This window comes from Mauremys reevesii, linkage group 2 (assembly GCF_016161935.1).
Source record: "Mauremys reevesii isolate NIE-2019 linkage group 2, ASM1616193v1, whole genome shotgun sequence".
Lineage (NCBI taxonomy): Eukaryota > Metazoa > Chordata > Testudines > Geoemydidae > Mauremys > Mauremys reevesii.
The window spans coordinates 32,023,764-32,047,767 of record NC_052624.1 but is presented as its reverse complement, the minus strand read 5'-3'; the positions used below and the strand labels follow the sequence as shown (position 1 = coordinate 32,047,767).

The window sequence follows — 24,004 nt, the reverse complement described above, 5'->3', positions numbered from 1 at the left end:
TATGGTAAGTCACTCGGACAAGGACTGATGATTTTCATTAAATTGTTCATCAGCTTATTTTTTTCCCTCTTTATTCTAAAGATTTAGAAACTCAGGACTCACAAAGTACACTATTTGGTGATAGATGAATTGACAGCCCATCATGTATCGCTGTAATGCACTGACAGGCAAATGAGTACTCAAAGATATTAGTTGCTGAAGTCCTCTTTTCAGCATTCAACTGAAAGGTCCACACCAGAGAATGCTTCTATATGTCAGGGTACATTTACACAAGGATAAAGCCCATGGCACAGCTGCAGCTGGCATGGGTCACCTGATTTGGGCTCATGAGGCTCAGGCTGAGAGACTAAAAATTCCTGTGTAGACATTCAGGCTCGAGCTGAAACCCAAGCTCCACCCTCACAGGGTCCCAGAGCTTGGGCTCCAGCCCAAGCACAAATGTCTACACAGCAATTTTTCAGCCCCACAAACACGATTCAGCTGACCTGGGCCAGCGGTGGGTTTTTTATCCCAGCGTAGACATACTGTCAAAGTTCTCAAGAGTGAGGGGCTGGATTTCTAAACGTGTATTTATAGAAACCTATGCTCTACAAGTGAGGTGCTACAGTGCAACGTAAACAACAAAGATGATACATTTATAAATTCTGGAGGTTATGGAGCACTCCTTGGTACTCTGTGGGGGCTCTTCTGTAACCATGGCACCTATATCATTTGTGGCACTTACGGGAGGCCTTGCAATTCCAGATGACTGTGTATTTTTGAGGTTATATTCCTGCAGAGGTTCCAGTCATGAGACTGAAATTGGTTCCTTATTCACAAATAACATACAGAGATATACCTATCTCCTAGAACTGGAAGGGACCTTGAAAGATCATTGAGTCCAGCCCCCTGCCTTCACTAGCAGGACCAAGTACTGATTTTTGCCCCAGATCCCTAAGTGACCCCTCAAGGATTGAACTCACAGCCCTGGGTTTAGCAGGTAAATGCTCAAACACTGAGCTACCCCTCCCCTCAGTTCTTTATTCATAGTCCTCAATTCCTTATCCAAAGGCCAATTCTTTTTAAATCACCTTTTTTTAAAAACGTAACCAAAATTAGTCAATTATATATAAAAGAGGTCGGCAACCTTTCAGAAGTGGTGTGCCGAGTCTTCATTTATTCACTCTAATTTAAGGTTTCGCGTGCCAGTAATACATTTTAACGTTTTTAGAAGGTCTCTTTCTCTAAGTCTAGAATATTTAATTAAACTATTATTGTATGTAAAGTAAATAAGGTTTTTAAAATGTTTAAGAAGCTTCATTTAAAATTAAATTAAAATGCAGAGCCCCCCAGACCAGTGGCCAGGACCCAGGCAGTGTGAGTGCCACTGAAAATCAGCTCATGTGCCGCCTTCGGCATACATGGCATAGGTTGCCTACCCCTAATATATAACAACTTATATTAATAATTATTCACATAAAAAAAGGTAGCCTTTGTCTGGCTTTACATGACAAAATACTTCTCAGAACACTCCAAATGACACATCCCAATAACCATTGGATTGTTCTGAAGTAGTTGGGACATGTCACCTCCTGATACAAAGCTTTATTCCTATGCCATATGCTGACATATGTTGCATCCCCAATTCACTTAATCTTGTAAGTGATGCTTGAAGAAAGAACATGGTTTTGACTGGCTGTGACAAAAATACTTCTTGGGTCACCCCAAGTGACAAGTCTGACTGTTATGAAGAGAGCATTCCAGGAACTGAAGCTTTGATTCTGGGCTAAATGCTACCAGGTGTTTTACCTCTGTGTCTAGTTTGTATTCTTTGAAAGTAAACATAATATGCATGTAAAAGTAATTAAAAGCAACCAATATTCAACCAGTTTGTTGCAAATCCACCTATGTTTTCACAAATTACATGGATGGTTACAAATAAAGAAGGCTATAGGAACCCTGATTTGTTCTTAGATAAATTATGAACAGGAAAAATGGCTAAATTTACCTGCAGGCAAGCCAGGAAGCAGAGTATGCTTCAACTTCCATCTGGTGACTGGGCTTATAGCTACTGGGGGAAGGTTTGCCGCTTGTGCGTCAGGCTCCTTTCCTATACCATTGCTAAGCATCTCCTTTCATCTGTCAAGATGTTAGATGGCCATATCTCATAAGACCTAGCTTAATGAATCCTGCTGCTGACTGGTTTCTGATGGTTTCTAAAACAGAACACAGTGAGCATCACTAGAGGGCTCATCAACTAAAAACATTCTCCTCTGTTCTTATACACAACTGCACTGTGGCTTAATACTCCCCCCCACACACACCCCCTCAAGAACTTGGAGAACTCTTTGGCTGTGTCTGGAATATCTCCATTTCCTTTTTCATTTCCAGAAATTCCATCATAAAAACACCAACTCTCAGTTTGACCAAGTTAGTGGAAACAGACAAAATGGTTTCTAGTATTATATGTAAAAGCAACAAAGAATCCTGTGGCACCTTATTAAAGACAGCGTTCTGCAGAGCATTGCTTTTTCGTGGGTGAATACCTTCTTCTTTCAAGTTCAGCAAGTCTGAAGAAGTGTGTATTCTTCCATGCTGCAAATCATCTGTATCTATAATAGGCACAGGATTCTTTGTTGCTTTCAAGACACTCTAATCACGGCTACCCTCTACTAGTATTATATGGTACCCCAACAACTTTGTATCTGTAATGAGTGTCTTTGCTTTAATGAAGTTGAAAGTGTATGCAAATAACTGGCGTCCTGTCAAGATAATCAACATCTGAAACATTTTAAATATTAATAATACTGTGACAGATGGCAATTTCCTGAAATATCCTGGATAAACCTTACTGAATTAAGTATACTACTTTCGGGGCCTATTGCATTAAAAATGTTGTTGTTTACACGTTATTGTAGGATTGTAGGTAACTTTTCTAGGAGACTTATGTAAACCTTGCTAAAATGACGGTGTGACTGTGCCACCCATAAGGCTTTATAGAAATATGCTTATGCATGTATATACTGTATATAACATAACTACAATGTGTTTTATGCTACATATGCCATGTAACATCTCTGTAAAGGTTATGATCTACTGAATCTATTAATCCTATTTGTATGCATGTATCATTTTTGTATTCAAAGTTATAAATATTGGCTGCATACTTGTTTGATTCTAAGTACGCTGTAGTGAAGCAGTTGGTCAGCTTCCTGAGAAAAGTTTCAAAGTAGCAGCCATGTTAGTCTGCATCTGCAAAAAAGAACAGGAGTACTTGTGGCACCTTAGAGACTAACAAATTTATTTACAGCCCACAAAAGCTTATGCTCAAATAAATGTGTTAATCTCTAAGGCTTTGGCTACACTTGCACTTCAAAGTGCTGCCGCGGCAGCGCTTTGAAGCGCTAAGTGTAGTCAAAGCGCCAGCGCTGGGAGAGAGCTCTCCCAGCGCTGTCTGTACTCCACCTCCCTGTGGGGAATAACATACAGCGCTGGGAGCCGCGCTCCCAGCGCTGGGGCTTTGACCACACTGGCGCTTTGCAGCGCCCAATTTGCAGCGCTGGAGAGGGAGTGTTTTCACACCCTGCTGCAGCGCTGCAAATTTGCAAGTGTAGCCAAGGCCTCAGGTGCCACAAGTACTCCTGTTCTTCTTCCTGAGAAAAGACTATTCTCAGTCAGTGTCCAATCAAGAAACACTTAAGCCAACAATGAGCTTGAAGATACCAATCCACATCTAGGCTTTCCTAGGAATGTGGCTTGGCTGGTAAGGAACTCAGTCATGCATGGACATGTGACTTGCCCAGGTGACTCCAAAACTCCATCTTGGAGCTGGACTTTGCATAGGAGAGAGGAGGGGGTCTCCACCCAGAAGAGAAAGTCTATTTAAGCCCATGAGAGACCCCTCCATTTTGTTTTCAGCTGGCTAAAGAGAGAGCCTCTCCACCCCCAAAGATACCTGCAAGAAACGAACAAAGGACAGTGACTGCAAGGGGTGCAAGTGATTGCTGGACCCAGACTAAAAGGAGATTAGTCTGTAAAAGAAAACATTCTGGAACGGGTGAGGATCTTATCTGTATTCAGTTTCTTACTGTATTAGACAGACTGGCGTGTTTTATTTTATTTTACTTGGTAATTCACTTTGTTCTGTCTGTTACTATTTGAAACCACTTAAATCCTACTTTTTGTATTTAATAAAAATCACTTTTTACTTATTAATTAACCCAGAATATGTGTTAATACCTGGGTGGGCAAACAGCTGTGCATCTCTCTCTATCAGTGTTATAGAGGGCAAACAAGTTATGAGTTTACCCTGCATAAGCTTTATACAGGGTAAAACAGATTTATTTGGGTTTAGACCCCATTGGGAGTTAGGCATCTGAGTGTTAAAGACAAGAACACTTCTGTTAGCTGCTTTCAGGTAAGCCTACAGCTGTCAGGGGATGTGATTCAGACCTGGTATGGGTCTGCAGCAGACTAGCGAGTCTGGCTCAGTGCCTTGCCTGGTTTGAAGTCCTAAGCTGACAGGGCAGGAAAACGGGGGCAGAAGTGGTCTTGGCACATTAGGTGACAGCTCCTGGGGGGGGTTCTGTGATCCAACCCGTCACAATAGGAATTTAAAAAGAACTGTTTTGGACAATCTTTGTGAAGTGGGTTTCCTAGGAGCCCTTTTGAAGCGAGACCCTGAGGAGAAAACCTTGTTGTGTACTGATTACCTACTCCTAGAAACTCCAGATCGGAGACCCCTGAACTATATAAAGGACAGATTAAACTTTTCATTAGTGCGCTAGCTCTGAGATGAAGCTATTATGAACTTGCAACCACAGAAAAGATCCCTTTAGGTCTAATCACCCCCATGTTGGACTGGGGGTGATCTCTGATAAGCTTATTGGCATGCATGTAGGTTCTTTTTAGTTTTTAACATTTTCTTTCTGGGATTATTTTTTCTTTTACAATAAGAATAAATAAGCTTGCATAGAAAGAGGAGTGTTATAGCTTAACTGTGGGCAAATTACACTGTTCTTAGTCTCTGAAGAGAAAGCAAGCAGATCTGTTTAGGCAGTCTGTCTTTGGCTGGGACTAACACAGTGAAGGTAAGGAACTGTTCAGCCTGCAGATATCCTAGTAAGAAAGGAGACAAATGTGTGTCTCCACCCAAGAGAGGCAACACCATGTGAGTCAGAAGCCTGAGAGCGTGTGCCCTTGTTGGGCCACAGAAGGGAAATACAGGGGCAAGTTGACTTGAACTGTGACAGATACATGGAAAAGAACTACAGAGGGCAGATGAAGGGTTTTTCCTGGGGTAGGGATATTTTATTCTGGTTAATGAAAGGTATTTGAAGGCGGCCTGTTCAGCACACTAATATCTTCAACCAAAACACATTTTGTGTTCTTTCAACTTCCTTGCTGAAATGAGCAGAAATCGGATGGAAATAGGAGAGGGTCAAATCATATTTTTTTTACTCTGATTAGACTAGGCTGCAAATGTAATGATTAAGATGCATGGTTCTTACTGAACGAAATTATTTTTACTCAATTGATGTAATCCACTGCATTTGTTCCTTTAACACTGAAATTGCAAAATAAAGCAGTTGATATTTATCATAACAGCATAATTAACTGAGTAATTGTTGCTGGCATGACCAGTGACCAGAAGTAACTATATTTAGGCATTCCTAAGGATTTGCATTCTAAGACCCTGTTCTGCACAGAAGAGAAATTTCTTCATGAACTCCTTCGTAGTTTGGTGCAGTCTGCCTCTGCATAAAGAAGCTTTTATGGTCCAGAATCCTGACAACCAACTACTACACCAAACGTGTAGGAGGAATCTTTTGTAACGGTGTGCGCACCAAAGGGTCGGTGAAAGGGTTTTTATAAATTCATACATTTTAATCAAGCCTCCTGTGTAACACAGACAATAGAATTTCATTCATTTCCCCCTGTGCTGGGCCCAATAACCTGTTTAACTGAATCATATCTTACAGAATGGCACCTAGGCTTGCTCTGAAGAGATCAATAGATGGAGAAATCACTGTTTCCCATGGTAGTCTGTTCCAATGGTTAATCTCAGTCATTGTTAACAGTTAACTTTAAATTTGCACTTAATTTCTGATTTGATTTTTGTCTGGCTTCTGATACCAACCAGTGGTTCTTGTTATATCTTTTCCCACTAGATTAAAAATCCCATTAATACCCAATATTTGCTCCCTGTGAAGATACTTACAAGCTAAATCAAGTCATCTCTTCCTCTTTTTTATAAGATTCTTTTTCTGGGTTTGTATAGCTCCTACCATAACATGGTCCTGATCGAAGATGCTCTTAAATGCTATGGTCATACAAATAATAAATAGGTTTAACAACACTGATCTCTCACTGTAAGACAGTGGTTCTCAAACTTTTGTATTGGTGTCCCCTTTCACACAGCAAGCCGCTGAGTGCGACCCCCCCTTATAAAATTAAAAAAATGTTTTTATTTAACACTATTATAAATGTTGGATGAAAAGCGGGGTTTGGGATAGAGGCTGACAGCTTGTGACCCCCCATGTAATAACCTCACGACCCCTTGAGGGGTCCCAACCCCCAGTTTAAGAACTCTGGCTATAAGATTTCTCCAGTACGTGAAACATTTTTATAGCTTTTGCCTGCACCCTCTCCAATTTTTCAGCATCCTTTTTAAAATGCTGACATCGGAACTGGACATAGTATTCCAGTATTAATTTCATAATTATATACTGAAAGGTAAAAATCACCCCCAAACTCCTACTCTCCTGTTTAGACATCCGAGGATTGCAACAGTCCTTTTTGCCACAGCATCTCAGTTAAAGCTCATGTTGAGTTGCTTGTCCAGTATCGGCATGTGTACACGGAAGCTGCTAGTGAACCTCCTAGCCTAGGCAGACAGACTCACGCCTGATTTAAAATGTTTATTCCTAGCAGATGTGATCTAACAACCTCATTTACTAATGGGCTGGAAAATACTTCATACTCAAGTGATAAGCACATCATCCGGTATCGTTCCAAATACATAATAAAATATATATTTATTCATCACTTCTGCCTTTTTTTTGCATCATTAATGATTTTTCCATCTTCACCTAATGGGCTTGTACCATTGCTAGAATTTCTTTTGTTGCTAACCATGATTAAAAAATGAAGTGAAATGCCAAAAATCTGAAATGGCATCTGTGACATTTCACTCCATATTCTTTATGAAAATTTGCTTATGATATGAATATGACATAACAGATATATGTTATGCAAAATGTGTCTTGTAAGATATCATTTAAAAGATTATAATTTATTGAATGTGATTATCTAATTTGTATGCACGTATCATTTCTGTATCTAAAGTTAGGAATATGGACTATAACAATTACAACTGGGTGTGTATTGGGAGGACACTCACCAGCCGACAGGCCATCAAATTTCATGAGCCATCAGGAAGGAACAAAACCACGAAGATACTAATCTCTCCCCCTCCTGGGAGGCTTCCAGGGATGTAACTGTGACACTGTTAAGTCAGGTGGTCTTGTCACCAGATACTAAACATTACCTGGAACTTCTTGTAAGTTTCCCACTGGAAGGGAAGGGGGACAAGTTTGGGAAACAAAGGACTCCTGTCTTATGTAAATCCTATTTAAGGGTGGGGAAGGAGGCAAATGGGACTCCTCCTCTCCACGGCCTGTCTACCCAAGAAGAAAGACTGCTAAAGCCACCTAAAGGGAAGGCAGAGGGGAGGGGGGGATCCAGACTGAGATAGGGCTCCAGTCTGAAGATAAATATAACTGGAACTCTGAACCACGGAAACTTTGCAACCTGCCTAAAATAACATTTAGGGTAAGAAATTTCATTTTGTAACCTGTTTCTTAAGTATATTGAGCTTAGCTTGCATACTTTGGTTTATTTGCTCAGTAATCTGCTTTGTTCAGTCTTATCTCTTACATTCACTTAAAATTCACCTTTTGTAGCTAATAAACTTATTTCTTGTTTATCACATAACCCCATGTGTACAATTCATAATTGAAGGGGGAAAGAGGGTAAGAGGCTGTGCATACCTTCCTCCACATTGAGATAGGAGGCAAATTTCATAATATATCTTTGGGTCTGCACTCCAAGGGAGGTGGACACCTGAGTCCTGGGACAAGTCCTTTAAGCTGAGCCTTTCCAGAACTGATCTCAGTATCTGTTTCATTCTGCAGTCTGGTGTGGCGCTGCCTGTGTGCGCGCTGGAGGAAGCTTAATAGCTTGGCTCAGCAAGACAGGTAAAAAGGGTGCCCAAGTTGGCATAATAGACAGGCTCAGTGGTATCTCAGAACATCAGGTGGCATCCAAAGAAGGGCAACTCGTCACAGCATCATTTAGAAGAGAATACTGCAGAAGAGCTAACAGTGATTAAAACAGAGACCATCTGTGCAACAACCCAAAGCAATTAAAAAAGAGCATGACAGACTTTAAAATTGTGTGTGTAGTTAAAATTAATAGAAAAAATGTTAGGCTCTTTCTTCAATGAGAAGTGATTTAAGACAGTGTTCCTTTTTTGTGATATTGAGCCACCTCCAGGGCTGACAAATAGGGTAGAAGGGAGGACAATTGTATCAGGGCACCAAGCTCAGAGAGCTCTCAAAAAGTCTGTAAAGTCTGTGTGAATAAAGTACTGGTATCTCCAGAAATAAATTTGACTGATGAATACAAGCAAAGAGACGATGAATTCAAGACTGAAGTACAAGCTAAATATAAGCAAAAAGAAAACTGTCTGTTTGTGATAATGCAGTAAAGAAGCTAAAAAGGTAAGTTTCTGTATGATTTATTTTAATATTTTCAACTTATAATGGTGCTTTTCTTGCCTTTTTCTTAGCAAATGAATGAATATAATTGAAACTGACCAATCTTCCAGACCACTTTGCAAGAGTTGCTAGGCCATTAACTCTTGACTGACCCTAGCTGCACAGTGGCAGTTATCCACACATTTGAGCACACTAAAAGATCTTTCTACACTGGCCACGGAGCCTGGTATGCAGCAAAATAGGTGAAGTGCAACGATCAGGTTGGGGCAGAGGTTTCAGAGAGATTTCATGCAGTTTATTTAGTTAGTGAAATGGCAACAGTATTTTTGGGCCAATGTCTTCTTTGCAAACACGACTGCAAAACACCAATTCTTCTTTTATATCACCAGAGATATTGCAATAACGATTCAGAATGCTGAAAGGCATTGAAGGCAGCTTCAACCTTTTCAAGGAAGATCCATGGAAAATCAAGTTTTTGACAGATATATGATGAGTGCAGCAAACTGTTTTTTTGAGGCCACCTACAACAGAGACTATGATGTAAAAGAGAAAACTGTTCCAGAAAAGTGTCCTTTACAGGCTTGTCTTGATTACCTGCACCATCACTTTTATTTTTGGATGGTCGTATTGCCCCTGGAGAATCAATACCAAAGTTTTGCTGCAACATGAACACATTCATCATAAATTTCATTCCATTTCTCTCACAATTGTGCCAGTTCAGTGAGAAGTCCTCAATGCTGTCTCTTTCAACATCAAGCATAGCATCTCCATGCTGAAGGACCAAATTCCATTCATTGATGGGGATTAGAATTTTCAGCCAAACTGAGGAAAGTAAAACATCAAAATTTAACTATGTGTGTATTACCAGTCCAGCAATATCACTTGTGGTTTTGGCAGTCAGGCTTAATTCAGACAACTCATTCAATGCCATTTGTAAGCCTTTCAGGTTCTTGGCAGAAGAACATGTACACAATCAATACACCCAGCCGACTACATAACTGATATTAAATGGAATGAATCAAGATTTTCCCATTGCTGTCAGACATGTGCTGAAAATACTGTACAATGGCTGAAGGTATCCAAAGAATGTAATACAATCAATTGATGATTCAGCTGAATCAGCACAAACCAAGTTCAAAGTATTCAATCCATGTGGAGAAAAACGTGCCCGAGGATTCTGTTGAAGCATTGCCTGGCCTCCAGAGGCCTGCTGTGCCATATTGGCACAGTACCATCATAAACTTGACTACAACAGTTTGAAATCTAATCCATGTTCATCTATGGTGTTGTGAATCATTTCTGCTATTTCCTCAGCAGTCTTCTTGGTAAAGTCTCTGAAGCACAAAAAAGTATTCTTAAATCACAAAGTTATCAGTAGGTATTTGATAAATGTATCTGATCAATAGTGTTTGTTCCTTGCGTGAGCTGTCTGGATGCATCAGAAATTATTGAGAAGTAGTTGGCCTCTTCAGCTTCACCTCAGACTATTTTCACATCTTTCCCTGTGCATTCTTGAATAAATTAATTTTGGCTCAGGGGATAAGTAGCGCATTTGAACTCTCTGATGCTGCGCCTGTGCCTTTTTCACATCATCAGCATGATTACCCAAAATCCAATCATACTTGGCTAACAACTCAGTAACATCCAAGAAATTGCCATTGGATTTATCACCCAGCTTGCCACTCAAGCAACAGAAAACTAATCCTCATTCTTCAAGAAATAAAACATCTAAAATGTGTTTCAGAGTTTCCTTCCACTTTTCTTTTTCATTTGCAAAATTTGTCTTCAGTAATGAGTGGATGGTTTTATCATCTTTTAATCTTCTTCTTGCATTCATCTATTTCACATAGCATATTATGTGTGCATTGCTTTTTCCATGGTCGGGTTTTGTTTACACAGCTGTGCATGGTAGGCGGATGAAGCTTCCCCTCAGGGAGGCCAGCTCCCTGTCCTGCCTCTTCCACCTGCAGCCCTGCCCACATTCCACCTCTGTCTGGACCCAGACCCCGCCACCCCTTGCCATGTCCCTCCCCGCCTCCACCCTGCTCACAAGGGTGGGGGGGTGAGGATGGATGCGACGAGCAATAGGGTCTCGCGGGAGAGGACGGTGAAGGAGAGGAGCAATAGAGTGGAGGACAGGAGTGAGAAGGGACTCACCAGGCAGTGGTGGGGGCCTCAGGGAAGGGATGGAGCAAGAAGGGGAAAGAGACGGAGCGCAGGCAGGGTCACCATGGCCCAGGCATCCAGTGGCAGGTTGGTGGTGGCTGCACCAGGGGAGGCTTATCCTCCCTGGTCTATTACACCTGCCACCCATGCAGCTGTGATCCACAGTCCACCCAGTTAGCGGGACTAAGGTAGGAAGAACACCTTGAGTTGCTGCATCCTGGGGAAAAGTCAACATGGAATGCAACAAACAGCATGCTACATCACTGCTATCCAGTTCAATTTTTTCTCCATTTCAAAAACTATAGGAAAGAAGCACACAGGGAAACTGCTTTCCTTAGGTATCGCTTTCTGGGTGGATTTTTCTCTTGCAGTTATGAAGCACAAATCTGTTTATGTCACCCTGTTTTACAGGCCCTGCATGTGAAAGAAGGTTCTTAACAGAAAAATGAGGTGATTCATGTTCATCCTCCTTATTCTCTAAATATTCTTCCTCCTTTCACAGATACAGATCTCAAAGAATTACCATCATCTTTCTCTCCTTCGCCATGCCCTGGTTTCCATCCAAAATATTCTAGAGTTCTTTTCCTTGCTTCTTGTTCTGCAGTTTCTCTACTTCCCCCCCCCTTTTTTTTTTTTTCCTGAGCCTGACTTGTATACACTCTTCACAGTTGATGGTCTGAGGGTAAGCAAAATCCAGCGCCGTGTTACCAGCATCAAGGAAATTTGCCCAGATCTAGGCACCAGTCAAACAGTGGTTCCCAATCACAGCTGCTGCAGGGAACAGGACAGTGTGCTCTGTCCTCTCCTGCCCCTCCTCCTCCCCTATTTTAGCAGGATGGGAGTGAGGGGGAAGAGACACACAGCTCAGGGGATATCCACTCCACCCTGTGGGCAGGGACAGCTCCTCTGCTCCCTCATCTCCCTCCCTGCAGCATGTGGTGCCTGGGAAGAGGAAAGGGAAGAGGAGGGAGGAGCACTTCAGGCTGCCACCCTGAGCCTGAGAGGGGGAGAGTGGACTGGAGACCCTCCTGAGGCTCCAACCTCTGCCTCTGGGGGTGTGAAGAATCCCAGGAGAGGCTGGATGGGAAGAACTGACAGGGGGCTGAATTGATGGGAATAGACTGATCTATTAGGGAAAAAGGGGAATTGTCAGATCTAGTTATACATTTTTCGTAACCTGATGGAACTGAATTAAACACAGCTTACATTAGCTTCTTACAACTGAGTCCATATTTCAAAAAATACAGTTTTAATGAAAGTTTCTGTTGTAGATAACTATATTATTGAACCCATCTGCAGTAAAGTGTACCCTAGGGTGAAACAGGATGGAGTGGGGTCCCAGCAAACACAATGTACCAGAGCCCTAAATTTGTCTTGACAGGCCTGGCCAACTCTATTTTGCCACTAAGTCAGTATACAACATAAAGACAAAGTGATGAAAAGAGCAATGTTTTATTATCTGCGTGTCTGCAGTTTAATACTATTTTATAAATTGCTGTTTCTCATTTGTGCATGTGAAAGCTGCAGAATATTTATAATCTGCTGTATTTAGTATATAACTAGCAAAGTGTTAAGTCTGTTTTCTTTTAGGTATTATTCATGATATACAACAGGGGTGGTCAAACTTATGACCCTCTGAGCCGCATACGACAATCTTCAGAAGTTCGAGAGTTGGGACGTGCCTGTCGGGGCTCAGGACTTCAGCCCATTCCTGCTGAAGGCTCAAGCCTTGTCAGGCACACCCCATGGAGCTGAAGCCCTGAGACTCTCCACCACACTGGGCAGAAGCCAGAGATTGCAGAATTTGTGTGTGGGGAGTGAGTGGGGGAGATCACATGCTTCCCCCGATTTTTGCCAGGGTTTGCTGGGCCCACCTGGTCACATGGTGCTGCCGGGCTCCCTCCCTACATGGCAGCTGCTGGAGCCAGAAAGCTGGGAACTACAGTTGGCTGTGGGGAGAGGCAATGGCAAACAGCTGGGAACTGCAAGGAAAACCACTGCTTTTGCTGGTGCCTCTGCCCACGGGCCAAAACAGCAGCCCCTCCCTGTAACTTCCAGGTGTTTTCCACTGCCTCTCCATGTAAAGCTAAGAGCTAGGAGCTGCAAGGGGCCACTGCCGGTAAGTTTTGGGGGGTAAAGGGGGCAGGGCAGGGGGAATCATGACTCAGGCTGTTGGGGGTTGGGGGGGACCTTTAACTTGTGCCCCCCCAGCAGGCAACACTTATCTCTGGCAGAAGTCCCTAGCCTCACCACACTGCGGCAGGGCAGAAGACCCAAATTCCCTCCCTACTGTCTGGTAGGTAGAGAATGGGCAGGGAGGATGTGGAGAGCTCCGTGAGCCACAATTTAACAGTAAAAGAGCTGCATGTGGCTCACGAGCCATGGTTTGGCCACCTGTGGACTATATAATAATGATGTGTGAATAATATAACTTATTAAACAATAGTTCTGTGTGTTTGAGATCCACATGGAACTCCATTCCATTTGGAATGACTCCAGTTTTAGAAGCGGAGATCAGTACAGAAAACAGTTTATTATGAATGCAGGAAAACTTCTGTAATCTCTTTAGGTAAAACTGAATTGACACACTGGCAAATCTGAAGACAAATAGTTCTAAAACAATTCTGTAGGGACAGGCACTGTAATGAATATTTTCATACTACAGTTTTTAGTATTAGCATAATGATGGCAGACTGCAATATGATATATTGCAGATGTTGATGTAATTGATATTTCCTTTTTTGAGGAACTTTGTACCATAAAACTGGGAGTGTCCCCCACTGCAACATGTTCTATCATGACCATTGCAAGTTTAACAAGTCAGGGACTGCATCCTAACTCATGAGATAAAGTACCTGTGATGTCTTAAACAAATGTTTAAAGTAATTAAAACAGTTGACAATACTAATCCATAATGTTATGTTTAGAGCCTTACAGTAGATTAATAAAGAAATTTGAATCCAATCCTGTGTTATCAGAAAGCAATGGTTCAGGAAGTAGTTATCAAGTAATCAATTTATCTGGAAGATTAACTTACTCTCAGCATTCAACATGGATTGACGATACCACCAAAGGGGGAACATGCAGAAGAGTCAATCTTCTGAGCCTGAAATAAACAGAGAAAAGCCCAATACTATTGTGACATCTGTCCTAACCTGAGAGTTGATAGTACTCGCTAAACATTTTTTTTCCCTTTTCATACCAATAAAGAACCTACAGAGCTCTATTTTATGCTATTTAAACCATGTTTTTTTAAGCACCGAGAAATAAAAGGATGGCTTTCCCCTTCTCAAAGAAGTATGAAAACTTAGGGAAACTCTTGTTTGCTGGAGAGACTCTTTAAATTGCCTAGATTTTAAATGTATCTAAAAACCACCCAGTCCCAATTGTCATCACTCTGGTTAAATGCAGAACTACACATCAGCTAACTGAATGCCGAATTGAGGTCCAGCGGCTTCTCAGTGAAATCACTCAAGACAGGCATATAGTCAAATCATTCACAAGATTTCATATGCTTGCTTTTAACACTAGCACACATAGTAAGATATAAATCTTGATTGGAAACGTCTCATGTGAAAGGCTTCCTCCACTGGGAAAGATAAATCCTCTAGGACACTTCATTTTGTACTTGTACAACTGCTCAGTCCCCTGCCAACTGCAGGTAACGCCATGCTCCACTTGTGGAAAGTCAGGGGATAATTTTGAAAACACTAGAATTAGTATAGTGCACTTACAGTTATCCAGAAACAGTTATACGTTTGGCATAAAAGAGCTGGAATGTTTTCCAAGGATTTAAGTGGAAAACCTGTAATCAATACATCAAGTGGCTATTTCCTGGCTTTTAAATTGCTCCACACTCTCAACTCTAAAGTCACAGCAATTTGTGTACACAACTATCTAACTATTTGTTACAGATTGCTGAACAACCTACCTTTTCTTAGTGATGCTGAATAACAAAGTTTAAACTATATATTGAATTCATTTACTCAACCCCTTTGTATTATGCAGTGTACAAGACAAATGTTATAGCAAAAGCTCAGCTGACTGAAGAAACTGCCTCAGCCTCACTGTCCATTGTTACTGCCTCCCTCCTCCTCAGTGGATGCGGTGACACTCCAGCCTCCAAGCATTACTGTAATACAAATAGTAAATAACTGTGCTATTGCAACTTGCATCAGTATAGCTAATCAATACTAGTTATCCTGATTCAGGTGCACACAGTGGTTGCCCATCCGTAAGTAGCATGTCCTGAAAGCATTATAGCACTGTGGATTACTTCATAATGTCTATTATACAGTGTACTTTTATACCCATTCACATAATGTTTGTTCCAATGGATGCTTCAAGCAACTCTATCTAGCACTAGCTCATGCACCATGAGGGGCAGGGAACATACTTAACAAATGAGATGGAGAATCAGCAGCTTCCCCTTGATCAGTTGCCAGAGCGACGCAGACCCTGGATCCCCTTATTATGCTGAATACCTTGATTACCAGTGCCAAAAAAGGAATAAGCTTGATTTCTCTTTTCATTTTAATTCTGCTATTCTTTCAAATTACTGAGATGCAAAATAAAAGCAAATAAGCTAATGCTTTCCATCTCCCTAGGATCCAAAGATGGGAGGAGCCAGGCCCAGAGGGAGTTCACACACTCCCTATATGATCAAGCCAGTGTCCCTCTATCATACCCACCTTTCAAAAAAAACAACACTATGCAATGAGATGTGGACCCTGTAGGATGTACCTCTTCTCAGTGGCTGGAGGGATAGGACAAGTGGATAATGAAGTGCTAAGTGGAAGTGGATCTACTTGGAGAGCACCAAATCAGCTTTTCTGTATCTCTTAGCTATGTTCTCTTTTTTATGATATAGAGCAGGGGTAGGCAACCTATGGCACAGGTGCCGAAGGCGGCACACGAGCTGATTTTCAGTGGCACTCACACTGCCCAGGTCCTGGCCACCGAGCCAGGGGGCTCTGCATTTTAATTTAATTTTAAATAAAACTTCTTAAACATTTTAAAAACCTTATTTACTTTACAGACAACAATAGTTTAATTATATATTATAGACTTATAGAAAGAGACCTTCTAAAAACGTTAAAATGTATTACTGGCACACGAAACCTTAAATTAGAGTGAATAAATGAAGACTCGGCACACCACTTCTGAAAGGTTGCCAACCCCTGATATAGAGCATGGGAGATGCTGATGAGGGAGATGGACTCCTTAGGGCTTGTCTATACTGGCTCTTTACAGTGCTGCAACTTTCTCGCTCAGAGGTGTGAAAAAATACCCCCCTGAGCACTGCAAATTTCAGTGCTGTAAAGTGCCAGTATAAACAGTGCACCAGCGCTGGGAGCTCGCGGGGATTTTTATAGCGCTGAGGCTGCTGCACAGAATGTGCCTGGCTGAAGCCAGTGACATAAAATCCCACAATGAATTCACTGAAGCAACTTTCAAAGAAAAGAAAAAGATACTCCAATAAAACAAATACAGAGGGAGGAGTGCTTGCTTGTATGTGGCCATGTGTCTGCTAACCGGCCTTTGATTTCTGTCCCTTGTTCTCCAGATTAATCCCTATGGGGAATTTTTTTTAAGTCCTAAATAAGGTCTTATTTTTAATTCTATTCTTGCATCCTTTTATGCTTCTCTGGAGATGAAGCAACTGAGAGCAGCCATGGAAAGAGAAATGGACAGAGCTGAAGCCACAGAATACAACCTCAACTACTCTCAGAACTGCATGCACCCAATTTAAATGGTAACTGAGCTAATGTTCTGGGCTGGCAGGAGCACTGCACTGAGAAGCCTAATTGTATTGATACAGCCCTTATACCAGTGCTGATTGACTGTACTGATACTGCAATGATGTAGTGTCAATGAAAGGCAACAGTGTCTAGCCTTCCTCCAAGGAAATGCCGTATCAACTGCAATATGAACATCTATGTACCACTGTAAGCAGTCTTGACATACAATGTATTTCATGTGGTAGTGAGTGCAACACCAACATTCTCTAGTGTAGGAAAGACCAAATTAGGTTAGCACAGCAAATAAACCCCGCTTCTAGGAATAGAGAACCCTTTGTGGCACCAAGCTTCTCTGCTCCACGTGGGAAGAGTGGATCTGAAAACTATACCTCAAAAGGCTAGAGTAGCAACTGGGGAAGTGAGGAAAGAGTCCTGAGACGGCTAATGCAACCGAGGCACAGTGAATTAAAAACGAGTGTTTGGAGGTAATTTATAGGCAGTGATGCCAGCCTGAGACACTGCTAATCTTCACCAAAACCAATCCTATGTTCTGGTACCTGCAGAGCTCCTAAGAGAAGTAGGAAAATGTTCAACCTGCTCTGGCTCTCACAGGGGTGCTAGAACAATTTTTACAGTGGTAGTGTTGACAGCCAAACTGTAAACTCTGTATGAAGTGATTTCCATTATAAGCCAGGGAGTGCAGTAGCACCCCCCACATCTCTACTTTCAGCACCTATGGGCTCTCACCTGGCCTGGCTCAAAACATGCAAGAGAGATGTTCCACAGCTGGAAATACCTGTCCTGTTGAGATCCTGAACGCTGCTGAAGCTGCAGCAGCTCTTCTCACAACAAGCACTCACCCCAAAAACCTCCCCTACTGAATGCAACCACTACTTGACCACCCTCGACCAAGTCAGAGACCAGTCATTTACACAGCAACCTCTTTTTAAGAGGCATAGAGCAGGAACAACACATGTACTACAGGCCAGGACTCAGGAATAAGTTCATGCTGCTGTGCCAGTACAAGTTTGCATGGCTGCTACACAGAATGTGCCTGGCTGAAGCCAATGACATAAAATCCCACAATGAATTCACTGAAGCAACTTTCAAAGAAAAGAAAAAGATACGCCAATAAAACAAATACAGACTGCTCTGAACAAATTGTAACAGTACCTGCTATACTTCCAAAAGTCTGTTCCACAGCGAGCCTCGTGCAGAGGATGGCTGCACTCTCCCTGAATTATGGGGCCTCCTCTTGAGCCCACAGTTCCCAGCTGCTCCCTTCTTCCCACAAGTCAGTCAAGTGACTCTGGGGGCAGAGGGCACTGGGTTTTCAAACAAGTGGGGAGGGAGCAGAAAAGGAGGGAGAGATTAGATATTGAAAAGATATTGTCTGAAACTGAAACAACTCCTGAATTGCCAGGGTCAAGAGAAGAGATAGGTATCTCAGCAGATTCCAGTGACAGTGCCAGCACCCTCCCTCCCCCAGGCACTCAGGAAAGAAGAGTGTGTTGGTTCTTACAAGCACAATGCTAAGGAGGAGTTGCAGCTTTCATAATGGCCTCTAGCTACTAGACATATTCTCTAGTATAGCCAGGGTTCTGTAAATTTTTTAAGACCTGCCAGAAATGCAAAAAAGTTTTTAAATGGACGTACTTTATTGCCCTTGTTTTCATATTCCAAAGTATGGGTTTTTACACTTTGTCCTTCTGAAATACCAGTTACCGGTATCTAATTTTGACACTTGAATAGTATGAAGACTAGTTTCCAGAATTAGCATTATGCCCTTAGAGTGCTTTATTTTTTCCATCTATACCTGTACATATGAAGCAAACTTTTATTCTAAAAAAGAACACATGTTCACCTTGGACTCAAATCTCAAACAAATCTAGTTTACTTTTTTCTATACTGGCGGATTACATATTTTCATTCTGATCAGATTGATTAGTCCAATTTCACTCTCATTCTCAACTCCACACCAGTGCTACAATGTTTGTCTTATGAACACAACAGGGAAAAGTTAAATCAGAGTAAAAGTTTTAAATGAAATGTCAAACAACAATGAAAACCAACTCTTTTATTAAAACTTAAAGTGAAGGGCCTTAAATCAAGTGTTGCTTTAAGACAACTTCTGGAGACTACAAACATGGTATAGTTGCCTGCCTTCATTCAGAATGGTTTTTTGCACAATCCTACTAGGATCATTTAGCTCAATGCTAAAATTAATTCCCAAGTACAGTAAAATGGGAGATTGTGTCCTTTCTGACAATTTGAGCCAACAAAACAAGCAAATGTTACTTTATATCAGACAAGATTTCATTTATGACTAAATACTTATACAAATACGGCAAGCAACAGATAAAAAAAATCAATGTACAAAAAGCAACATTGCAGATGACTTCATATTGCATGTACCCCAAAAATTCTAACTACTGTACTTAGTTTAAGAGTGACACACACATAGTCAGCAAACATCTCTATTCAACCTGCTGCTATATCAGTAAGTAAATCCTTCTGATAGGAAGTCCTTCATTTACCAAGATAACCAGGTTAGAAGATAAAACCACAAATCTCACAAAATGACATTTAAAACTTTGAGCAGTTGAGCTTTCCAAGAACTGTTGTTCTATTTGTTAAATACTACAAAATGAACAAAGTAATTAAGAGTTTAGTGAAGTGTTCCAATGGATTTTAATCAACTATTAAAATATTTAAGTGCAAATTGGATTAAAAAAATGTAAATTTAGGATGACCACCAAGCAGATTACATACATTTAGTGAACTTGGAAAAACTCTACTTGTTGAGGAAAGGGGTTTTATTTTTAAATGGGCTTGTAAAATATATGATTTTCTCCGTTATCAGAATATGGTGAAGTTAGTAGATGTGTCCAAGGTGGTAAGTTTCCCAGACAGAAAAATACTTACCATTCAAGTTTCCCCAAATATTTCAGAATAAATAATGAGGAAATGAACTATTAAAGAAGTCTGTGGCTTGACCTAAGAGTAGCCTGGAAATATAGGGAGATGCTTTGTTATGACTAGAAATTAAAATGAAAGGTAGAATTATGTTTTCAGGAAAGAGAACATAGAAAATTAAAGTTGGGTATACTAGCCACCCTTTCCAACTCTCACAGTAAACACAATTTGTGCTCTTTGCACACAATTGAACAAGTGAATAATCTTATTTATAAACTCTGTCAAGACTTGCCTGCTGTATGTTTTATTAATGTCCACATATTTTATCCATAAGGAGTTTGTTTCACAGAAGTGAATTAAGCTATTTTTAAGCAATTCATAGAAATAACTCATGGTACCAATGACCTATAAATTAAAGTTAATAGGTCTCCTGGGTTTAGCAATGTAGTCTGATGTTACTCAATGATTTATTCACATCCATTACTTCTTATAAATTAATTCTCCTTAACTATTCCCAATGGTGCCTTACATTTTAAAACAAGAAATGGCTGTAGCACTATTCATAATTAAGGGAACTTCTCCCCTTACATTTTGACCCATCGAGTAAAATTTATAGTTCATACGCCATGGACAGGCAATGCAATCTAGTGGAGAGAGCACTGGAATGGAACTCAGGAGACCTGGGCTCTATTCCTGACTCTACCACTGGCCTGCTGGGTGAGCTTGGGCAACTCACTTCACTTCCCAGTGTCTCAAGTTTCCTCATCTGTAGAATGGGGGAAATGAGACTGATCTCCTGTGTAAAGCACTTTGTTATCTATGGATGAAAATCTGAGATATAAGAGCTAGGTATGAATATATTATACACAAAGATTAGTGCAGTATTCAAATTACAATCGTCTCCCCATATTACGGCACTTTAAAATATAAAGCATCATTTGAATAAAGGATAAACAAGCACTCATAAAAAGAATATTGTATAAAATAAAATGGACTTTGCTGTGTAGAACAGCATTTAATCTTTGTGCTAACAAAACATTCAATCTACTCAACACTAACAGGAGCATTTCCTTGTAACATCTGCCTTCTCATGTCAACAAACTGATGTTGAATTACTGGTGAAATCTTGGAATCTGCTCCCTGACAAACAAGGCTTTCGTATCTGTCTGGAAATACTAATTTAATGGGCAGCTAATCAGGAATCAAAGGATGCTTCCTCACCCTAACCTGCAAGCAACCTGACAAGTGGGCCTGGTACTCGTCCCTCCTGTCTCCTCCCACCAGCCCACACAGAGACGATTCACTCTTCCCATTCATTCACCACCAAAAATAAAATCCAGATTTAGCGACAGATTGCCTCCCGTACACCAGTACCAGTCTGCTGCCGTAAAAGTACCCCTGCCTTGACTGCCATTTATGTAAAGCCTACACAGGGGCAGCCTCCTTCTCTGCACACCCCAACTCCTCAGCCAGGTGACACTCTTACCTTCCCACCACCGACAGCTACGGGCATAAGAACAAAAAATTAAAACTAACGTCTTACAAGCTTGATCGACCCTGAAGTCGTTACGAAACAGCTCAGACACACCAGCCCTGCACAGACCTCCTTCCCAAGACGCCCCAGCCCCTCGACACCGCTCTTCTCCCCCGGGTATCCGGCCCCAGCGGCCCCCAGACACCCCCTCCAGGCATCCCCGGTCCCGAGCCCCCACCAGCCCCAGGACATCCCCGGGGCAGCCCCTCCCTCTGTCCCCACGCACGCACCTGCCCCCTCCCCCACCTCCGAAAACGGGTCCCTGACCCGATTTGCTGGGGGCACGCGCGGGAAGCCCCCTCGCGCATCCCCGGACCCTCACGCCCCGCGGGGGAGGGGGGTGTCTCAGTCCCTTTGTCAGCCCCACATTCGCAGCCCCTCCCGCCATCACTCCCCCAGCCCAATAACCGGGGCAGCGCCCAACGGCCGGCGGGTCTCGGCCTCCAGCTCCGGCTCTCACCTGCACTGAGCACAGCGAGGCCTCCGCACTCTGCCCGCGACAAACGCGGCTCCAGCTTCCTCTAGCTGAGAATCCCACGCCAGCCAGCCAGCTACCATCCCGCTCGCCGCGCCTCGAATGGCTGGGGGCTGAGCCGGACAGGGCCGCCTCCCCTCAGGGGCGGGGAACTAGCAGGGGGGGAGGAGCGCCCAGACCCGTAACCGCTGGGGGGCGGGGGGCGGGAAGCTACCTCCTGATTGGCCGCGGAATGGCGCGAGCTGGTTCCTACCCCCCCTACCAAAGTCAGCCATTTCATTGGTTGGGAAAGGTAAACCAAACCGGTGCTCGGATTGGCTGCCTAGAGCCACTCTATCCCGCCCACCTGCAGCCGCGGGACGCCAGGTGGAAAGCGGCGTGTAAGAGGGCGGGGTCAGTGCCGGCGGCTATGGGAGGGGAGCGGTCAGGTGGCTGGTTTGCCCCAAGCCGGGAGCGGGCTTCGCTGAACCTTACTCTGGGGAAGCCTCAACTTCTGTACGGCTGAATGTGCTCGGGAGCACCAAGCGCTGCTCGTTGTTTCCCAGTCTCGGACTCTCATCTCTTGGCCTTCTACGTAAAATTACAGCTGCAACCCGTCTGAGATTGGGTCAGGTGTGTTTCTTTTATCAAGGTTGCCAAATTTTGGTTTGTAACTGGATAGTAAGAGATTCATATTTACTTCTTCCTGCAGCTCTTTGTTCTCAGTACTTATAGCCACCCTTAACTGCACTACTAGTCTAAGAAGCTATTTTCAAGCCATATTTCACATTTAAACAGCACTTTTACAATTCAGTTTTCCTCTGAAGCTGAGGAGGAGCTTTGCACAATGTTTGTTTCCACAAGGGATTCTAGTTTAGCCAATCTTTTTTTCCATAAACACATACATAAGGTGCTGGCTCATTCTAGGGTACATTCCCTCCACCTTAGCTGAGCTGGAGGGAAAGCTCTAGCCCAGTGGTTCTCAACCTATGAGCTGCTTGCAGCCCAATCAGCACACAGCTGTGGCCCGTGTGACATCCTCAGAGCCATACAGGTAGTATGTATATTGTGTGGATGTGGCCCACCGGGGATTCTCACCCTCCACAGGTGATAGAAGGTCTCACCACTTGGTGTTGAGGCAGGACACAACGGTGAGGAATTGACAAAGCAATTATGTCTAGAGTATTAGCCCTCTTTAGCTTCTGGCATCCCTAAGAAAGGAATTCTCCATTACTCAAAATGTGCAATTGTTTTTTGGAAACCTGCTGTGGGTTAAAGCCATAGAGCCTAGTGCTTGCAGCATCTGTAGGTCTTCCCTTTAAGCTTATGGTATACACAGTACCCTAGCAGACATCTACATCTGAAGAGGACTGGTATATGTGCCTCCTGGTTTCTAATGCTAAAAGACTGTTCTAAGGTGCCACAAGTACTCCTGTTCTTTTTGTGGCTACAGACTAACATAGCTGCTACTCTGAAACCTGTTAATTGGTAATCATTTTGCTCAATTATTTCATTCTCTTGGTGTCACTGATAAATTGCACAAAGATTGTATTATATATGGCAAGTAGTTTATCGATGCTCAAGTAAATGCCACAGTAGTTGCTCTCCAGATATGAGTAGGCTAGGCCACTTGACATGCACATCTTCATGTGGTGCATTTTTCATTCTGCAAAATAAAAATGGGGGGGAAAAAAGGAACTTTCCTTCCCCCACCCCCCTACAAACTGCCATCTGGCCTATCACTTTGAATGGGCTGGCAAGGACCAATCTGTACTGGCATATGCAATCGCTCAGGTGATAAAACTGAATCTTGAAAGTGGTTTTTAACAGATGGGGACATCAAACCTATTTCAGCAGGAAGATTGCTTTGACCTGCTTCATTGTTGACTTGCTTATCTATGCGGCCTTTGGTTTTGCTCCTTTCAAGTTCATCTATAGAACTTGGGAAACAAGCTACATTTCCCAACAGCAGCCCCTTCAGCACTGGATGGGGTGACCAGATAGCAAGGGTGAAAAGTCAGCATGAGGGTTAGGGGGGTAATAGGCCCCTATATAAAACAAGCCATCAACTATCGGGACTGTCTCTATAAAATCAGGACATCTGGTCACCCTCGCACTGGAGCATGCCCAGTGGTTGTGACCCCTGCAGGATTGGGTAGGAAACTTCTGTTACTACAAGTCACTGTTGGGCATGCTCAAGTGATGAGAGATTTTGCAAAGGCATTGCAGGACAGGTGTGTATGTGTCCCTGAGACTCCTATAAAAATGGAGGCTGATGGCCAAGGAGAGTGTTAGACTCATGCAACCCATGCAAATGCAGCAGCCCTAAGGCAGCAAGGGAGTTCCTTGCCATGGTGACTGACTCAGTTACTTGTTAGGGTGGGACCCCAGAATCGAGTGGAGCGGGGCGTTGGCAGGGACAGAGGAACAGCTG

The 24,004-nt window shown here is 42.6% G+C and overlaps 1 protein-coding gene across 8 annotated transcripts in view; it reads right to left on the bottom strand.

Annotated features, from left to right (window-relative positions):
• MPP7 (membrane palmitoylated protein 7) overlaps window positions 1-21,777 on the bottom strand; it is a 300,103-nt gene extending 278,326 nt beyond the window's left edge. For 5 of the 8 annotated variants that reach the window (XR_005593934.1, XM_039523991.1, XM_039523987.1 and 2 more), the window contains exons 1-2: window positions 21,577-21,777; window positions 13,963-14,031 (exon numbers count right to left, since the gene is read on the bottom strand). The gene's annotated coding sequence lies outside the window, so the exon portion shown is untranslated. Of the gene's footprint in view, window positions 1-1,987; window positions 2,196-13,962; window positions 14,032-21,576 lie in introns of all 8 variants that reach the window. The other 3 variants (XM_039523983.1, XM_039523984.1, XM_039523985.1) reach the window with 3 other exon arrangements.
• Between the last annotated feature and the right edge of the window lie 2,227 nt (window positions 21,778-24,004).